Raw genomic sequence first — 22,751 nt, 5'->3', positions numbered from 1 at the left:
ACCCTGATGTAAAGACTAAACAAAGAACCCCTGACGTAAAGACTAAACAAAGACACCCTGATTTAAAGATTAAACACGGAAAACCTGGTGTAAAGACTAAACACAGAAACCCCGGTGTAAAGACTTAACACAGAACCCATGGTGTAAAGACTAAACACAGAAGCCCTGGTGTAAAGACTAAACACAGAAACCCTAGTGTACAAACTAAACACAGAAACCATGATATAAAGACTAAACACAGATACCCTAGTGAAAAGTCGAAACACAGAAACATTGTTGTAAAGACTAAACACAAAACCTGGTGTAAAGACTAAACACAGAAACACTGGTGTAAAGCGTAAACAAAGAAACCCTGATGTAAAGACTAAACGAAGACACCCTGGTGTAAAGACTAAACAGAGAAACCATGGTGTAAAGACTAATCACAATCCCTGGTGTAAAGACTAAACAACGAAACCCTGATGTAAAGACTAAACGAAGACACCCTGATTTAAAGACTAAACACGGAAAACCTGGTGTAAAGACTAAACACAGAAACCATGGTGTAAAGACTAATCACAATCTCTGGTGTAAAGACTAAACACAGAAACCCTGGTGTAAAGCCTAAACACAGAACCCCTGGTGTAAAAACTGAACACAGAAACCCTGGTTAAAGCCTAAACACAGAAACACTGGTGTTAAGACTAAACACATAAAGCCTGGCGTAAAGATTAAACACAATCCCTGGTGTAAAGCCTAAACACAGAAACCCTGGTGTAAAGACTGAACACAGAAACCATAGTGTAAAGCCTAAACACAGAAACCCTGGTGTAAAGACTAAATACAAACCCTGGTGTAAAGACTAAACACAGAAACCATGGTGTAAAGACTAAACACAGAAACCCTGGTGTAAAGACTAAACACATAAACCCTGGTGTAAAGACTAAACAAAGACACCCTGATTTAAAGACTAAACACGGAAAACCTGGTGTAAAGACTAAACAGAGAAACCATGGTGTAAAGACTAATCACAATCCCTGGTGTAAAGACTAAACGAAGACACCCTGATTTAAAGACTAAACACGGAAAACCTGGTGTAAAGACTAAACACAGAAACCATGGTGTAAAGACTAATCACAAACCCTGGTGTAAAGACTAAACACAGAAACCCTGGTGTAAAGACTAAACAAAGAAACCCTGATTTAAAGACTAAACAAAGAAACCCTGATTTAAAGACTACACTCAGAAACACTGATGTAAAGACTAAACACAGAAACCCTGGTGTAAAGACTAAACACAGAAACCATGGTGTAAAGCCTAAACACAGAAACCCTGGTGTAAAGACTAAACACACACCCTGGTGTAAAGACTAAACACAGAAACCATGGTGTAAAGACTAATCACAAACCCTGGTGTAAAGACTAAACACAGAAACCCTGGTGTAAAGACTAAACAAAGAAACCCTGATTTAAAGACTAAACAAAGAAACCCTGATTTAAAGACTACACCCAGAAACACTGATGTAAAGACTAAACACAGAAACCCTGGTGTAAAGACTAAACACAGAACCCCTGGTGTAAAGACTTAACACAGAGACCCTGGTATAAAGACTAAACATAGAAACCCTGGTGTAAAGACTAAACAGAAACCCTTATGTTAAGACTAAACATCAAAACCCTGATGTAAAGACTAAACAAAGAAACGCTGATTTAAAGACGAAACAAAGAAACCCTGATTTAAAGACTAAACACAGAATCCCTGGTGTAAAGACTAAACACAGAAACCCTGGTGTAAAGATTAAACACAATCCCTGGTGTAAAGCCTAAACACAGAAACCCTGGTGTAAAGACTGAACACAGAAACCATGGTGTAAAGCCTAAACACAGAAACCCTGGTGTAAAGACTAAATACAAACCCTGGTGTAAAGATTAAACACAGAAACCATGGTGTAAAGACTAATCACAAACCCTGGTGTAAAGACTAAACACAGAAACCCTGGTGTAAAGACTAAACAAAGAAACCCTGATTTAAAGACTAAACAAAGAAACCCTGATTTACAGACTACACTCAGAAACACTGATGTAAAGACTAAACACAGAAACCCTGGTGTAAAGACTAAACACAGAACCCCTGGTGTAAAGACTAAACAAAGACACCCTGATTTAAAGACTAAACACGGAAAACCTGGTGTAAAGACTAAGCACAGAAACCATGGTGTGAAGACTAATCACAATCCCTGGTGTAAAGACTAAACACAGAAACCCTGGTGTAAAGCCTAAACACAGAACCCCTGGTGTAAAGACTGAACACATAAACCCTGGTGTAAAGACTAAACACAGAAACCCTGGTGTAAAGCCTAAACACAGAAACCTTTATGTTAAGACTAAACACCAAAACCCTGATGTAAAGACTAAACAAAGAGACCCTGATGTAAAGTCTAAACAAAGACACCCTGATTTAAAGACTAAACACGGAAAACCTGGTGTAAAGACTAAACAGAGAAACCATGGTGTAAAGACTAATCACAATCCCTGGTGTAAAGACTAAACAAAGAAACCCTGATGTAAAGACTAAACGAAGACACCCTGATTTAAAGACTAAACACGGAAAACCTGGTGTAAAGACTAAACACAGAAACCATGGTGTAAAGACTAATCACAATCCCTGGTGTAAAGACTAAACACAGAAACCCTGGTGTAAAGCCTAAACACGGAACCCCTGGTGTAAAAACTGAACACAGAAACCCTGGTGTAAAGCCTAAACACAGAAACACTGGTGTTAAGACTAAACACAGGAAGCCTGGCGTAAAGATTAAACACAATCCCTGGTGTAAAGCCTAAACACAGAAACCCTGGTGTAAAGACTGAACACAGAAACCATAGTGTAAAGCCTAAACACAGAAACCCTGGTGTAAAGACTAAATACAAACCCTGGTGTAAAGACTAAACACAGAAACCATGGTGTAAAGACTAATCACAAACCCTGGTGTAAAGACTAAACACAGAAACCCTGGTGTAAAGACTAAACAAAGAAACCCTGATTTAAAGACTAAAGAAAGAAACCCTGATTTTAAGACTACACTCAGAAACACTGATGTAAAGCCTAAACACAGAAACCCTGGTGTAAAGACTAAACACAGAACCCCTGGTGTAAAGACTTAACACAGAAACCCTGGTGTAAAGACTTAACACAGAAACCCTGGTGTAAAGACAAATCACAAACCCTGGTGTAAAGACTAAACATATAAACCCTGGTGTAAAGACTAAATACAGAAACCCTGGTGTAAAGACTGAACACAGAAACCATGGGGTTAAAGACTAAACACAAATCCTGAAGTAAACACTAAACATAGTAACCCTGGTGTAAAGACTAAACACAGAAACCTATATATTAAGACTAAACACCAAAACCCTGATGTAAAGACTAAACAAAGAACCCCTGACGTAAAGACTAAACAAAGACACCCTGATTTAAAGACTAAACACGGAAAACCTGGTGTAAAGACTAAACACAGAAACCCCGGTGTAAAGACTTAACACAGAACCCATGGTGTAAAGACTAAACACAGAAGCCCTGGTGTAAAGACTAAACACAGAAACCCTAGTGTACAAACTAAACACAGAAACCATGATATAAAGACTAAACACAGATACCCTAGTGAAAAGTCGAAACACAGAAACATTGTTGTAAAGACTAAACACAAAACCTGGTGTAAAGACTAAACACAGAAAAACTGGTGTAAAGCGTAAACAAAGAAACCCTGATGTAAAGACTAAACGAAGACACCCTGGTGTAAAGACTAAACAGAGAAACCATGGTGTAAAGACTAATCACAATCCCTGGTGTAAAGACTAAACAACGAAACCCTGATGTAAAGACTAAACGAAGACACCCTGATTTAAAGACTAAACACGGAAAACCTGGTGTAAAGACTAAACACAGAAACCATGGTGTAAAGACTAATCACAATCCCTGGTGTAAAGACTAAACACAGAAACCCTGGTGTAAAGCCTAAACACAGAACCCCTGGTGTAAAAACTGAACACAGAAACCCTGGTGTAAAGACTTAACACAGAAACCATGGTGTAAAGACTAATCACAAACCCTGGTGTAAAGACTAAACACAGAAACCCTGGTGTAAAGACTAAACAAAGAAACCCTGATTTAAAGACTAAACAAAGAAACCCTGATTTACAGACTACACTCAGAAACACTGATGTAAAGACTAAACACAGAAACCCTGGTGTAAAGACTAAACACAGAACCCCTGGTGTAAAGACTAAACAAAGACACCCTGATTTAAAGACTAAACACGGAAAACCTGGTGTAAAGACTAAGCACAGAAACCATGGTGTGAAGACTAATCACAATCCCTGGTGTAAAGACTAAACACAGAAACCCTGGTGTAAAGCCTAAACACAGAACCCCTGGTGTAAAGACTGAACACATAAACCCTGGTGTAAAGACTAAACACAGAAACCCTGGTGTAAAGCCTAAACACAGAAACCTTTATGTTAAGACTAAACACCAAAACCCTGATGTAAAGACTAAACAAAGAGACCCTGATGTAAAGTCTAAACAAAGACACCCTGATTTAAAGACTAAACACGGAAAACCTGGTGTAAAGACTAAACAGAGAAACCATGGTGTAAAGACTAATCACAATCCCTGGTGTAAAGACTAAACAAAGAAACCCTGATGTAAAGACTAAACGAAGACACCCTGATTTAAAGACTAAACACGGAAAACCTGGTGTAAAGACTAAACACAGAAACCATGGTGTAAAGACTAATCACAATCCCTGGTGTAAAGACTAAACACAGAAACCCTGGTGTAAAGCCTAAACACAGAACCCCTGGTGTAAAAACTGAACACAGAAACCCTGGTGTAAAGCCTAAACACAGAAACACTGGTGTTAAGACTAAACACAGGAAGCCTGGCGTAAAGATTAAACACAATCCCTGGTGTAAAGCCTAAACACAGAAACCCTGGTGTAAAGACTGAACACAGAAACCATAGTGTAAAGCCTAAACACAGAAACCCTGGTGTAAAGACTAAATACAAACCCTGGTGTAAAGACTAAACACAGAAACCATGGTGTAAAGACTAATCACAAACCCTGGTGTAAAGACTAAACACAGAAACCCTGGTGTAAAGACTAAACAAAGAAACCCTGATTTAAAGACTAAAGAAAGAAACCCTGATTTAAAGACTACACTCAGAAACACTGATGTAAAGACTAAACACAAAAACCCTGGTGTAAAGACTAAACACAGAACCCCTGGTGTAAAGACTTAACACAGAAACCCTGGTGTAAAGACTTAACACAGAAACCCTGGTGTAAAGACAAATCACAAACCCTGGTGTAAAGACTAAACATATAAACCCTGGTGTAAAGACTAATACAGAAACCCTGGTGTAAAGACTGAACACAGAAACCATGGTGTTAAAGACTAAACACAAATCCTGAAGTAAACACTAAACATAGTAACCCTGGTGTAAAGACTAAACACAGAAACCTATATGTTAAGACTAAACACCAAAACCCTGATGTAAAGACTAAACAAAGAACCCCTGACGTAAAGACTAAACAAAGACACCCTGATTTAAAGACTAAACACGGAAAACCTGGTGTAAAGACTAAACACAGAAACCCCGGTGTAAAGACTTAACACAGAACCCATGGTGTAAAGACTAAACACAGAAGCCCTGGTGTAAAGACTAAACACAGAAACCCTAGTGTACAAACTAAACACAGAAACCATGATATAAAGACTAAACACAGATACCCTAGTGAAAAGTCGAAACACAGAAACATTGTTGTAAAGACTAAACACAAAACCTGGTGTAAAGACTAAACACAGAAACACTGGTTTAAAGCGTAAACAAAGAAACCCTGATGTAAAGACTAAACGAAGACACCCTGGTGTAAAGACTAAACAGAGAAACCATGGTGTAAAGACTAATCACAATCCCTGGTGTAAAGACTAAACAACGAAACCCTGATGTAAAGACTAAACGAAGACACCCTGATTTAAAGACTAAACACGGAAAACCTGGTGTAAAGACTAAACACAGAAACCATGGTGTAAAGACTAATCACAATCTCTGGTGTAAAGACTAAACACAGAAACCCTGGTGTAAAGCCTAAACACAGAACCCCTGGTGTAAAAACTGAACACAGAAACCCTGGTTAAAGCCTAAACACAGAAACACTGGTGTTAAGACTAAACACATAAAGCCTGGCGTAAAGATTAAACACAATCCCTGGTGTAAAGCCTAAACACAGAAACCCTGGTGTAAAGACTGAACACAGAAACCATAGTGTAAAGCCTAAACACAGAAACCCTGGTGTAAAGACTAAATACAAACCCTGGTGTAAAGACTAAACACAGAAACCATGGTGTAAAGACTAAACACAGAAACCCTGGTGTAAAGACTAAACACAGAAACCCTGGTGTAAAGACTAAACAAAGAAACCCTGATTTAAAGACTAAAGAAAGAAACCCTGATTTAAAGACTACACTCAGAAACACTGATGTAAAGACTAAACACAGAAACCCTGGTGTAAAGACTAAACACAGAACCCCTGGTGTAAAGACTTAACACAGAAACCCTGGTGTAAAGACTTAACACAGAAACCCTGGTGTAAAGACTTAACACAGAAACCCTGGTGTAAAGACAAATCACAAACCCTGGTGTAAAGACTAAACATAGAAACCCTGGTGTAAAGACTAAATACAGAAACCCTGGTGTAAAGACTGAACACAGAAACCATGGTGTTAAAGACTAAACACAAATCCTGGTGTAAACACTAAACAAAGTAACCCTGGTGTAAAGACTAAACACAGAAACCTATATGTTAAGACTAAACACCAAAACCCTGATGTAAAGACTAAACAAAGAACCCCTGACGTAAAGACTAAACAAAGACACCCTGATTTAAAGACTAAACACGGAAAACCTGGTGTAAAGACTAAACACAGAAACCCCGGTGTAAAGACTTAACACAGAACCCATGGTGTAAAGACTAAACACAGAAGCCCTGGTGTAAAGACTAAACACAGAAACCATGGTGTAAAGACTAATCACAAACCCTGGTGTAAAGACTAAACACAGAAACCCTGGTGTAAAGACTAAACAAAGAAACCCTGATTTAAAGACTAAACAAAGAAACCCTGATTTACAGACTACACTCAGAAACACTGATGTAAAGACTAAACACAGAAACCCTGGTGTAAAGACTAAACACAGAACCCCTGGTGTAAAGACTAAACAAAGACACCCTGATTTAAAGACTAAACGAAGACACCCTGATTTAAAGACTAAACACGGAAAACCTGGTGTAAAGACTAAACAGAGAAACCATGGTGTAAAGACTAATCACAATCCCTGGTGTAAAGACTAAACAAAGAAACCCTGATGTAAAGACTAAACGAAGACACCCTGATTTAAAGACTAAACACGGAAAACCTGGTGTAAAGACTAAACACAGAAACCATGGTGTAAAGACTAATCACAATCCCTGGTGTAAAGACTAAACACAGAAACCCTGGTGTAAAGCCTAAACACAGAACCCCTGGTGTAAAAACTGAACACAGAAACCCTGGTGTAAAGCCTAAACACAGAAACACTGGTGTTAAGACTAAACACAGGAAGCCTGGCGTAAAGATTAAACACAATCCCTGGTGTAAAGCCTAAACACAGAAACCCTGGTGTAAAGACTGAACACAGAAACCATAGTGTAAAGCCTAAACACAGAAACCCTGGTGTAAAGACTAAATACAAACCCTGGTGTAAAGACTAAACACAGAAACCATGGTGTAAAGACTAATCACAAACCCTGGTGTAAAGACTAAACACAGAAACCCTGGTGTAAAGACTAAACAAAGAAACCCTGATTTAAAGACTAAAGAAAGAAACCCTGATTTAAAGACTACACTCAGAAACACTGATGTAAAGACTAAACACAAAAACCCTGGTGTAAAGACTAAACACAGAACCCCTGGTGTAAAGACTTAACACAGAAACCCTGGTGTAAAGACTTAACACAGAAACCCTGGTGTAAAGACAAATCACAAACCCTGGTGTAAAGACTAAACATATAAACCCTGGTGTAAAGACTAATACAGAAACCCTGGTGTAAAGACTGAACACAGAAACCATGGTGTTAAAGACTAAACACAAATCCTGAAGTAAACACTAAACATAGTAACCCTGGTGTAAAGACTAAACACAGAAACCTATATGTTAAGACTAAACACCAAAACCCTGATGTAAAGACTAAACAAAGAACCCCTGACGTAAAGACTAAACAAAGACACCCTGATTTAAAGACTAAACACGGAAAACCTGGTGTAAAGACTAAACACAGAAACCCCGGTGTAAAGACTTAACACAGAACCCATGGTGTAAAGACTAAACACAGAAGCCCTGGTGTAAAGACTAAACACAGAAACCCTAGTGTACAAACTAAACACAGAAACCATGATAAAAAGACTAAACACAGATACCCTAGTGAAAAGTCGAAACACAGAAACATTGTTGTAAAGACTAAACACAAAACCTGGTGTAAAGACTAAACACAGAAACACTGGTGTAAAGCGTAAACAAAGAAACCCTGATGTAAAGACTAAACGAAGACACCCTGGTGTAAAGACTAAACAGAGAAACCATGGTGTAAAGACTAATCACAATCCCTGGTGTAAAGACTAAACAACGAAACCCTGATGTAAAGACTAAACGAAGACACCCTGATTTAAAGACTAAACACGGAAAACCTGGTGTAAAGACTAAACACAGAAACCATGGTGTAAAGACTAATCACAATCTCTGGTGTAAAGACTAAACACAGAAACCCTGGTGTAAAGCCTAAACACAGAACCCCTGGTGTAAAAACTGAACACAGAAACCCTGGTTAAAGCCTAAACACAGAAACACTGGTGTTAAGACTAAACACATAAAGCCTGGCGTAAAGATTAAACACAATCCCTGGTGTAAAGCCTAAACACAGAAACCCTGGTGTAAAGACTGAACACAGAAACCATAGTGTAAAGCCTAAACACAGAAACCCTGGTGTAAAGACTAAATACAAACCCTGGTGTAAAGACTAAACACAGAAACCATGGTGTAAAGACTAAACACAGAAACCCTGGTGTAAAGACTAAACACAGAAACCCTGGTGTAAAGACTAAACAAAGAAACCCTGATTTAAAGACTAAAGAAAGAAACCCTGATTTAAAGACTACACTCAGAAACACTGATGTAAAGACTAAACACAGAAACCCTGGTGTAAAGACTAAACACAGAACCCCTGGTGTAAGGACTTAACACAGAAACCCTGGTGTAAAGACTTAACACAGAAACCCTGGTGTAAAGACTTAACACAGAAACCCTGGTGTAAAGACAAATCACAAACCCTGGTGTAAAGACTAAACATAGAAACCCTGGTGTAAAGACTAAATACAGAAACCCTGGTGTAAAGACTGAACACAGAAACCATGGTGTTAAAGACTAAACACAAATCCTGGTGTAAACACTAAACATAGTAACCCTGGTGTAAAGACTAAACACAGAAACCTATATGTTAAGACTAAACACCAAAACCCTGATGTAAAGACTAAACAAAGAACCCCTGACGTAAAGACTAAACAAAGACACCCTGATTTAAAGACTAAACACGGAAAACCTGGTGTAAAGACTAAACACAGAAACCCCGGTGTAAAGACTTAACACAGAACCCATGGTGTAAAGACTAAACACAGAAGCCCTGGTGTAAAGACTAAACACATAAACCCTAGTGTACAAACTAAACACAGAAACCCTGGTGTAAAGACTAAATACAAACCCTGGTGTAAAGACTAAACACAGAAACCATGGTGTAAAGACTAATCACAAACCCTGGTGTAAAGACTAAACACAGAAACCCTGGTGTAAAGACTAAACAAAGAAACCCTGATTTAAAGACTTAACACAGAAACCCTGGTGTAAAGACTAAACACAGAACCCCTGGTGTAAAGACTTAACACAGAAACCCTGGTATAAAGACTTAACACCGAAACCCTGGTGTAAAGACAAATCACGAACCCTGGTATAAAGACTAAACACAGAAACCCTGGTGTAAAGACTTAACACAGAAACCCTGGTGTAAAGACTTAACACAGAAACCCTGGTGTAAAGACTAATCACAAACCCTGGTGTAAAGACTAAACACAGAAACCATGGTGTAAAGACTAATCACAAACCCTGGTGTAAAGACTAAACACAGAAACCCTGGTGTAAAGACTAAACAAAGAAACCCTGATTTAAAGACTAAACAAAGAAACCCTGATTTACAGACTACACTCAGAAACACTGATGTAAAGACTAAACACAGAAACCCTGGTGTAAAGACTAAACACAGAACCCCTGGTGTAAAGACTAAACAAAGACACCCTGATTTAAAGACTAAACACGGAAAACCTGGTGTAAAGACTAAGCACAGAAACCATGGTGTGAAGACTAATCACAATCCCTGGTGTAAAGACTAAACACAGAAACCCTGGTGTAAAGCCTAAACACAGAACCCCTGGTGTAAAGACTGAACACATAAACCCTGGTGTAAAGACTAAACACAGAAACCCTGGTGTAAAGCCTAAACACAGAAACCTTTATGTTAAGACTAAACACCAAAACCCTGATGTAAAGACTAAACAAAGAGACCCTGATGTAAAGTCTAAACAAAGACACCCTGATTTAAAGACTAAACACGGAAAACCTGGTGTAAAGACTAAACAGAGAAACCATGGTGTAAAGACTAATCACAATCCCTGGTGTAAAGACTAAACAAAGAAACCCTGATGTAAAGACTAAACGAAGACAACCCGATTTAAAGACTAAACACGGAAAACCTGGTGTAAAGACTAAACACAGAAACCATGGTGTAAAGACTAATCACAATCCCTGGTGTAAAGACTAAACACAGAAACCCTGGTGTAAAGCCTAAACACAGAACCCCTGGTGTAAAAACTGAACACAGAAACCCTGGTGTAAAGCCTAAACACAGAAACACTGGTGTTAAGACTAAACACAGGAAGCCTGGCGTAAAGATTAAACACAATCCCTGGTGTAAAGCCTAAACACAGAAGCCCTGGTGTAAAGACTGAACACAGAAACCATAGTGTAAAGCCTAAACACAGAAACCCTGGTGTAAAGACTAAATACAAACCCTGGTGTAAAGACTAAACACAGAAACCATGGTGTAAAGACTAATCACAAACCCTGGTGTAAAGACTAAACACAGAAACCCTGGTGTAAAGACTAAACAAAGAAACCCTGATTTAAAGACTAAAGAAAGAAACCCTGATTTAAAGACTACACTCAGAAACACTGATGTAAAGACTAAACACAAAAACCCTGGTGTAAAGACTAAACACAGAACCCCTGGTGTAAAGACTTAACACAGAAACCCTGGTGTAAAGACTTAACACAGAAACCCTGGTGTAAAGACAAATCACAAACCCTGGTGTAAAGACTAAACATATAAACCCTGGTGTAAAGACTAATACAGAAACCCTGGTGTAAAGACTGAACACAGAAACCATGGTGTTAAAGACTAAACACAAATCCTGAAGTAAACACTAAACATAGTAACCCTGGTGTAAAGACTAAACACAGAAACCTATATGTTAAGACTAAACACCAAAACCCTGATGTAAAGACTAAACAAAGAACCCCTGACGTAAAGACTAAACAAAGACACCCTGATTTAAAGACTAAACACGGAAAACCTGGTGTAAAGACTAAACACAGAAACCCCGGTGTAAAGACTTAACACAGAACCCATGGTGTAAAGACTAAACACAGAAGCCCTGGTGTAAAGACTAAACACAGAAACCCTAGTGTACAAACTAAACACAGAAACCATGATATAAAGACTAAACACAGATACCCTAGTGAAAAGTCGAAACACAGAAACATTGTTGTAAAGACTAAACACAAAACCTGGTGTAAAGACTAAACACAGAAACACTGGTGTAAAGCGTAAACAAAGAAACCCTGATGTAAAGACTAAACGAAGACACCCTGGTGTAAAGACTAAACAGAGAAACCATGGTGTAAAGACTAATCACAATCCCTGGTGTAAAGACTAAACAACGAAACCCTGATGTAAAGACTAAACGAAGACACCCTGATTTAAAGACTAAACACGGAAAACCTGGTGTAAAGACTAAACACAGAAACCATGGTGTAAAGACTAATCACAATCTCTGGTGTAAAGACTAAACACAGAAACCCTGGTGTAAAGCCTAAACACAGAACCCCTGGTGTAAAAACTGAACACAGAAACCCTGGTTAAAGCCTAAACACAGAAACACTGGTGTTAAGACTAAACACATAAAGCCTGGCGTAAAGATTAAACACAATCCCTGGTGTAAAGCCTAAACACAGAAACCCTGGTGTAAAGACTGAACACAGAAACCATAGTGTAAAGCCTAAACACAGAAACCCTGGTGTAAAGACTAAATACAAACCCTGGTGTAAAGACTAAACACAGAAACCATGGTGTAAAGACTAAACACAGAAACCCTGGTGTAAAGACTAAACACAGAAACCCTGGTGTAAAGACTAAACAAAGAAACCCTGATTTAAAGACTAAAGAAAGAAACCCTGATTTAAAGACTACACTCAGAAACACTGATGTAAAGACTAAACACAGAAACCCTGGTGTAAAGACTAAACACAGAACCCCTGGTGTAAAGACTTAACACAGAAACCCTGGTGTAAAGACTTAACAGAGAAACCATGGTGTAAAGACTAATCACAATCCCTGGTGTAAAGACTAAACAAAGAAACCCTGATGTAAAGACTAAACGAAGACACCCTGATTTAAAGACTAAACACGGAAAACCTGGTGTAAAGACTAAACACAGAAACCATGGTGTAAAGACTAATCACAATCCCTGGTGTAAAGACTAAACACAGAAACCCTGGTGTAAAGCCTAAACACAGAACCCCTGGTGTAAAAACTGAACACAGAAACCCTGGTGTAAAGCCTAAACACAGAAACACTGGTGTTAAGACTAAACACAGGAAGCCTGGCGTAAAGATTAAACACAATCCCTGGTGTAAAGCCTAAACACAGAAACCCTGGTGTAAAGACTGAACACAGAAACCATAGTGTAAAGCCTAAACACAGAAACCCTGGTGTAAAGACTAAATACAAACCCTGGTGTAAAGACTAAACACAGAAACCATGGTGTAAAGACTAATCACAAACCCTGGTGTAAAGACTAAACACAGAAACCCTGGTGTAAAGACTAATCAAAGAAACCCTGATTTAAAGACTAAAGAAAGAAACCCTGATTTAAAGACTACACTCAGAAACACTGATGTAAAGACTAAACACAAAAACCCTGGTGTAAAGACTAAACACAGAACCCCTGGTGTAAAGACTTAACACAGAAACCCTGGTGTAAAGACTTAACACAGAAACCCTGGTGTAAAGACAAATCACAAACCCTGGTGTAAAGACTAAACATATAAACCCTGGTGTAAAGACTAATACAGAAACCCTGGTGTAAAGACTGAACACAGAAACCATGGTGTTAAAGACTAAACACAAATCCTGAAGCAAACACTAAACATAGTAACCCTGGTGTAAAGACTAAACACAGAAACCTATATGTTAAGACTAAACACCAAAACCCTGATGTAAAGACTAAACAAAGAACCCCTGACGTAAAGACTAAACAAAGACACCCTGATTTAAAGACTAAACACGGAAAACCTGGTGTAAAGACTAAACACAGAAACCCCGGTGTAAAGACTTAACACAGAACCCATGGTGTAAAGACTAAACACAGAAGCCCTGGTGTAAAGACTAAACACAGAAACCCTAGTGTACAAACTAAACACAGAAACCATGATATAAAGACTAAACACAGATACCCTAGTGAAAAGTCGAAACACAGAAACATTGTTGTAAAGACTAAACACAAAACCTGGTGTAAAGACTAAACACAGAAACACTGGTGTAAAGCGTAAACAAAGAAACCCTGATGTAAAGACTAAACGAAGACACCCTGGTGTAAAGACTAAACAGAGAAACCATGGTGTAAAGACTAATCACAATCCCTGGTGTAAAGACTAAACAACGAAACCCTGATGTAAAGACTAAACGAAGACACCCTGATTTAAAGACTAAACACGGAAAACCTGGTGTAAAGACTAAACACAGAAACCATGGTGTAAAGACTAATCACAATCTCTGGTGTAAAGACTAAACACAGAAACCCTGGTGTAAAGCCTAAACACAGAACCCCTGGTGTAAAAACTGAACACAGAAACCCTGGTTAAAGCCTAAACACAGAAACACTGGTGTTAAGACTAAACACATAAAGCCTGGCGTAAAGATTAAACACAATCCCTGGTGTAAAGCCTAAACACAGAAACCCTGGTGTAAAGACTGAACACAGAAACCATAGTGTAAAGCCTAAACACAGAAACCCTGGTGTAAAGACTAAATACAAACCCTGGTGTAAAGACTAAACACAGAAACCATGGTGTTAAGACTAAACACAGAAACCCTGGTGTAAAGACTAAACACAGAAACCCTGGTGTAAAGACTAAACAAAGAAACCCTGATTTAAAGACTAAAGAAAGAAACCCTGATTTAAAGACTACACTCAGAAACACTGATGTAAAGACTAAACACAGAAACCCTGGTGTAAAGACTAAACACAGAACCCCTGGTGTAAAGACTTAACACAGAAACCCTGGTGTAAAGACTTAACACAGAAACCCTGGTGTAAAGACTTAACACAGAAACCCTGGTGTAAAGACAAATCACAAACCCTGGTGTAAAGACTAAACATAGAAACCCTGGTGTAAAGACTAAATACAGAAACCCTGGTGTAAAGACTGAACACAGAAACCATGGTGTTAAAGACTAAACACAAATCCTGGTGTAAACACTAAACATAGTAACCCTGGTGTAAAGACTAAACACAGAAACCTATATGTTAAGACTAAACACCAAAACCCTGATGTAAAGACTAAACAAAGAACCCCTGACGTAAAGACTAAACAAAGACACCCTGATTTAAAGACTAAACACGGAAAACCTGGTGTAAAGACTAAACACAGAAACCCCGGTGTAAAGACTTAACACAGAACCCATGGTGTAAAGACTAAACACAGAAGCCCTGGTGTAAAGACTAAACACATAAACCCTAGTGTACAAACTAAACACAGAAACCCTGGTGTAAAGACTAAATACAAACCCTGGTGTAAAGACTAAACACAGAAACCATGGTGTAAAGACTAATCACAAACCCTGGTGTAAAGACTAAACACAGAAACCCTGGTGTAAAGACTAAACAAAGAAACCCTGATTTAAAGACTTAACACAGAAACCCTGGTGTAAAGACTAAACACAGAACCCCTGGTGTAAAGACTTAACACAGAAACCCTGGTATAAAGACTTAACACCGAAACCCTGGTGTAAAGACAAATCACGAACCCTGGTATAAAGACTAAACACAGAAACCCTGGTGTAAAGACTTAACACAGAAACCCTGGTGTAAAGACTTAACACAGAAACCCTGGTGTAAAGACAAATCACAAACCCTGGTGTAAAGACTAAACATAGAAACCCTGGTGTAAAGACTAAATACAGAAACCCTGGTGTAAAGACTGAACACAGAAACCATGGTGTTAAAGACTAAACACAAATCCTGGTGTAAACACTAAACATAGTAACCCTGGTGTAAAGACTAAACACAGAAACCTATATGTTAAGACTAAACACCAAAACCCTGATGTAAAGACTAAACAAAGAACCCCTGACGTAAAGACTAAACAAAGACACCCTGATTTAAAGACTAAACACGGAAAACCTGGTGTAAAGACTAAACACAGAAACCCCGGTGTAAAGACTTAACACAGAACCCATGGTGTAAAGACTAAACACAGAAGCCCTGGTGTAAAGACTAAACACATAAACCCTAGTGTACAAACTAAACACAGAAACCCTGGTGTAAAGACTAAATACAAACCCTGGTGTAAAGACTAAACACAGAAACCATGGTGTAAAGACTAATCACAAACCCTGGTGTAAAGACTAAACACAGAAACCCTGGTGTAAAGACTAAACAAAGAAACCCTGATTTAAAGACTAAACAAAGAAACCCTGATTTAAAGACTACACTCAGAAACAGTGATGTAAAGACTTAACACAGAAACCCTGGTGTAAAGACTAAACACAGAACCCCTGGTGTAAAGACTTAACACAGAAACCCTGGTATAAAGACTTAACACCGAAACCCTGGTGTAAAGACAAATCACGAACCCTGGTATAAAGACTAAACACAGAAACCCTGGTGTAAAGACAAATCACAAACCCTGGTATAAAGACTAAACATAGAAACCCTGGTGTAAAGACTAAATACAGAAACCCTGGTGTAAAGACTAAAAACAGAAACCATGGTGTTAAAGACTAAACACAAACCCTGGTGTAAACACTAAACATAGTAACCCTGGTGTAAAGACTAAACACAGAAACCCTGATGTAAAGACTAAACAAAGACACCCTGATTTAAAGACTAAACACGGAAAACCTTGTGTAAAGACTAAGCACATAAACCATGGTGTAAAGACTAATCACAATCCCTGGTGTAAAGCCTAAACACAGAAACCCTGGTGTAAAGACTGAACACAGAAACCATGGTGTAAAGCCTAAACACAGAAACCATGGTGTTAAAGACTAAACACAAACCCTGGTGTAAACACTAAACACAGAAACCTTTATGTTAAGACTAAACACCAAAACCCTGATGTAAAGACTAAACAAAGAGACCCTGATGTAAAGTCTAAACAAAGACACCCTGATTTAAAGACTAAACACGTAAAACCTGGTGTAAAGACTAAACAGAGAAACCGTGGTGTAAAGACTAATCACAATCCCTGGTGTAAAGACTAAACAAAGAAACCCTGATGTAAAGACTAAACGAAGACACCCTGATTTAAAGACTAAACACGGAAAACCTGGTGTAAAGACTAAACACAGAAACCATGGTGTAAAGACTAATCACAATCCCTGGTGTAAAGACTAAACACAGAAACCCTGGTGTAAAGCCTAAACACAGAACCCCTGGTGTAAAAACTGAACACAGAAACCCTGGTGTAAACCCTAAACACAGAAACACTGGTGTTAAGACTAAACACAGGAAGCCTGGCGTAAAGATTAAACACAATCCCTGGTGTAAAGCCTAAACACAGAAACCCTGGTGTAAAGACTGAACACAGAAACCATAGTGTAAAGCCTAAACACAGAAACCCTGGTGTAAAGACTAAATACAAACCCTGGTGTAAAGACTAAACACAGAAACCATGGTGTAAAGACTAATCACAAACCCTGGTGTAAAGACTAAACACAGAAACCCTGGTGTAAAGACTAAACAAAGAAACCCTGATTTAAAGACTAAACAAAGAAACCCTGATTTAAAGACTACACTCAGAAACACTGATGTAAAGACTAAACACAGAAAGCCTGGTGTAAAGACTAAACACAGAACCCCTGGTGTAAAGACTTAACACAGAAACCCTGGTGTAAAGACTTAACACAGAAACCCTGGTGTAAATACAAATCACAAACCCTGGTGTAAAGACTAAACATAGAAACCCTGGTGTAAAGACTAAATACAGAAACCCTGGTGTAAAGACTGAACACAGAAACCATGGTGTTAAAGACTAAACACAAATCCTGGTGTAAACACTAAACATAGTAACCCTGGTGTAAAGACTAAACACAGAAACCTATATGTTAAGACTAAACACCAAAACCCTGATGTAAAGACTAAACAAAGAACCCCTGACGTAAAGACTAAACAAAGACACCCTGATTTAAAGACTAAACACGGAAAACCTGGTGTAAAGACTAAACACAGAAACCCCGGTGTAAAGACTTAACACAGAACCCATGGTGTAAAGACTAAACACAGAAGCCCTGGTGTAAAGACTAAACACAGAAACCCTAGTGTACAAACTAAACACAGAAACCATGATATAAAGACTAAACACAGATACCCTAGTGAAAAGTCGAAACACAGAAACACTGTTGTAAAGACTAAACACAAAACCTGGTGTAAAGACTAAACACAGAAACACTGGTGTAAAGCGTAAACAAAGAAACCCTGATGTAAAGACTAAACGAAGACACCCTGGTGTAAAGACTAAACAGAGAAACCATGGTGTAAAGACTAATCACAATCCCTGGTGTAAAGACTAAACAAAGAAACAATGATGTAAAGACTAAATGAAGACACCCTGATTTAAAGACTAAACACGGAAAACCTGGTGTAAAGACTAAACACAGATACCATGGTGTAAAGACTAATCACAATCCCTGGTGTAAAGACTAAACACAGAAACCCTGGTGTAAAGCCTAAACACAGAACCCCTGGTGTAAAAACTGAACACAGAACCCTGGTGTAAAGCCTAAACACAGAAACCCTGGTGTAAAGACAAATCACAAACCCTGGTGTAAAGACTAAACATAGAAAGCCTGGCGTAAAGATTAAACACAATCCCTGGTGTAAAGACTAAACACGGAAAACCTGGTGTAAAGACTAAACACAGAAACCATGGTGTAAAGACTAATCACAATCCCTGGTGTAAAGACTAAACACAGAAACCCTGGTGTAAAGCCTAAACACAGAACCCCTGGTGTAAAAACTGAACACAGAAACCCTGGTGTAAAGCCTAAACACAGAAACACTGGTGTTAAGACTAAACACAGGAAGCCTGGCGTAAAGATTAAACACAATCCCTGGTGTAAAGCCTAAACACAGAAACCCTGGTGTAAAGACTGAACACAGAAACCATAGTGTAAAGCCTAAACACAGAAACCCTGGTGTAAAGACTAAATACAAACCCTGGTGTAAAGACTAAACACAGAAACCATGGTGTAAAGACTAATCACAAACCCTGGTGTAAAGACTAAACACAGAAACCCTGGTGTAAAGACTAAACAAAGAAACCCTGATTTAAAGACTAAACAAAGAAACCCTGATTTAAAGACTACACTCAGAAACACTGATGTAAAGACTAAACACAGAAAGCCTGGTGTAAAGACTAAACACAGAACCCCTGGTGTAAAGACTTAACACAGAAACCCTGGTGTAAAGACTTAACACAGAAACCCTGGTGTAAATACAAATCACAAACCCTGGTGTAAAGACTAAACATAGAAACCCTGGTGTAAAGACTAAATACAGAAACCCTGGTGTAAAGACTGAACACAGAAACCATGGTGTTAAAGACTAAACACAAATCCTGGTGTAAACACTAAACATAGTAACCCTGGTGTAAAGACTAAACACAGAAACCTATATGTTAAGACTAAACACCAAAACCCTGATGTAAAGACTAAACAAAGAACCCCTGACGTAAAGACTAAACAAAGACACCCTGATTTAAAGACTAAACACGGAAAACCTGGTGTAAAGACTAAACACAGAAACCCCGGTGTAAAGACTTAACACAGAACCCATGGTGTAAAGACTAAACACAGAAGCCCTGGTGTAAAGACTAAACACAGAAACCCTAGTGTACAAACTAAACACAGAAACCATGATATAAAGACTAAACACAGATACCCTAGTGAAAAGTCGAAACACAGAAACACTGTTGTAAAGACTAAACACAAAACCTGGTGTAAAGACTAAACACAGAAACACTGGTGTAAAGCGTAAACAAAGAAACCCTGATGTAAAGACTAAACGAAGACACCCTGGTGTAAAGACTAAACACAGATACCATGGTGTAAAGACTAATCACAATCCCTGGTGTAAAGACTAAACACAGAAACCCTGGTGTAACGCCTAAACACAGAACCCCTGGTGTAAAAACTGAACACAGAACCCTGGTGTAAAGCCTAAACACAGAAACCCTGGTGTAAAGACAAATCACAAACCCTGGTGTAAAGACTAAAAACAGAAACCATGGTGTTAAAGACTAAACACAAACCCTGGTGTAAACACTAAACATAGTAACCCTGGTGTAAAGACTAAACACAGAAACCCTGATGTAAAGACTAAACAAAGACACCCTGATTTAAAGACTAAACACGGAAAACCTTGTGTAAAGACTAAGCACATAAACCATGGTGTAAAGACTAATCACAATCCCTGGTGTAAAGCCTAAACACAGAAACCCTGGTGTAAAGACTGAACACAGAAACCATGGTGTAAAGCCTAAACACAGAAACCATGGTGTTAAAGACTAAACACAAACCCTGGTGTAAACACTAAACACAGAAACCTTTATGTTAAGACTAAACACCAAAACCCTGATGTAAAGACTAAACAAAGAGACCCTGATGTAAAGTCTAAACAAAGACACCCTGATTTAAAGACTAAACACGTAAAACCTGGTGTAAAGACTAAACAGAGAAACCGTGGTGTAAAGACTAATCACAATCCCTGGTGTAAAGACTAAACAAAGAAACCCTGATGTAAAGACTAAACGAAGACACCCTGATTTAAAGACTAAACACGGAAAACCTGGTGTAAAGACTAAACACAGAAACCATGGTGTAAAGACTAATCACAATCCCTGGTGTAAAGACTAAACACAGAAACCCTGGTGTAAAGCCTAAACACAGAGCCCCTGGTATAAAAACTGAACACAGAAACCCTGGTGTAAAGCCTAAACACAGAAACACTGGTGTTAAGACTAAACACAGGAAGCCTGGCGTAAAGATTAAACACAATCCCTGGTGTAAAGCCTAAACACAGAAACCCTGGTGTAAAGACTGAACACAGAAACCATAGTGTAAAGCCTAAACACAGAAACCCTGGTGTAAAGACTAAATACAAACCCTGGTGTAAAGACTAAACACAGAAACCATGGTGTAAAGACTAATCACAAACCCTGGTGTAAAGACTAAACACAGAAACCCTGGTGTAAAGACTAAACAAAGAAACCCTGATTTAAAGACTAAACAAAGAAACCCTGATTTAAAGACTACACTCAGAAACACTGATGTAAAGACTAAACACAGAAAGCCTGGTGTAAAGACTAAACACAGAACCCCTGGTGTAAAGACTTAACACAGAAACCCTGGTGTAAAGACTTAACACAGAAACCCTGGTGTAAATACAAATCACAAACCCTGGTGTAAAGACTAAACATAGAAACCCTGGTGTAAAGACTAAATACAGAAACCCTGGTGTAAAGACTGAACACAGAAACCATGGTGTTAAAGACTAAACACAAATCCTGGTGTAAACACTAAACATAGTAACCCTGGTGTAAAGACTAAACACAGAAACCTATATGTTAAGACTAAACACCAAAACCCTGATGTAAAGACTAAACAAAGAACCCCTGACGTAAAGACTAAACAAAGACACCCTGATTTAATGACTAAACACGGAAAACCTGGTGTAAAGACTAAACACAGAAACCCCGGTGTAAAGACTTAACACATAACCCATGGTGTAAAGACTAAACACAGAAGCCCTGGTGTAAAGACTAAACACAGAAACCCTAGTGTACAAACTAAACACAGAAACCATGATATAAAGACTAAACACAGATACCCTAGTGAAAAGTCGAAACACAGAAACACTGTTGTAAAGACTAAACACAAAACCTGGTGTAAAGACTAAACACAGAAACACTGGTGTAAAGCGTAAACAAAGAAACCCTGATGTAAAGACTAAACGAAGACACCCTGGTGTAAAGACTAAACAGAGAAACCATGGTGTAAAGACTAATCACAATCCCTGGTGTAAAGACTAAACAAAGAAACAATGATGTAAAGACTAAACGAAGACACCCTGATTTAAAGACTAAACACGGAAAACCTGGTGTAAAGACTAAACACAGATACCATGGTGTAAAGACTAATCACAATCCCTGGTGTAAAGACTAAACACAGAAACCCTGGTGTAAAGCCTAAACACAGAACCCCTGGTGTAAAGCCTAAACACAGAACCCCTGGTGTAAAAACTGAACACAGAACCCTGGTGTAAAGCCTAAACACAGAAACCCTGGTGTAAAGACAAATCACAAACCCTGGTGTAAAGACTAAACATAGAAAGCCTGGCGTAAAGATTAAACACAATCCCTGGTGTAAAGACTAAACACGGAAAACCTGGTGTAAAGACTAAACACAGAAACCATGGTGTAAAGACTAATCACAATCCCTGGTGTAAAGACTAAACACAGAAACCCTGGTGTAAAGCCTAAACACAGAACCCCTGGTGTAAAAACTGAACACAGAAACCCTGGTGTAAAGCCTAAACACAGAAACACTGGTGTTAAGACTAAACACAGGAAGCCTGGCGTAAAGATTAAACACAATCCCTGGTGTAAAGCCTAAACACAGAAACCCTGGTGTAAAGACTGAACACAGAAACCATAGTGTAAAGCCTAAACACAGAAACCCTGGTGTAAAGACTAAATACAAACCCTGGTGTAAAGACTAAACACAGAAACCATTTTGTAAAGACTAATCACAAACCCTGGTGTAAAGACTAAACACAGAAACCCTGGTGTAAAGACTAAACAAAGAAACCCTGATTTAAAGACTAAACAAAGAAACCCTGATTTAAAGACTACACTCAGAAACACTGATGTAAAGACTAAACACAGAAAGCCTGGTGTAAAGACTAAACACAGAACCCCTGGTGTAAAGACTTAACACAGAAACCCTGGTGTAAAGACTTAACACAGAAACCCTGGTGTAAATACAAATCACAAACCCTGGTGTAAAGACTAAACAT

The sequence above is a fragment of the Lampris incognitus genome, chromosome 2, assembly GCF_029633865.1.
Source record: "Lampris incognitus isolate fLamInc1 chromosome 2, fLamInc1.hap2, whole genome shotgun sequence".
In the NCBI taxonomy this organism is placed as follows: domain Eukaryota; kingdom Metazoa; phylum Chordata; class Actinopteri; order Lampriformes; family Lampridae; genus Lampris; species Lampris incognitus.
This window is presented reverse-complemented; position numbering follows the sequence as displayed.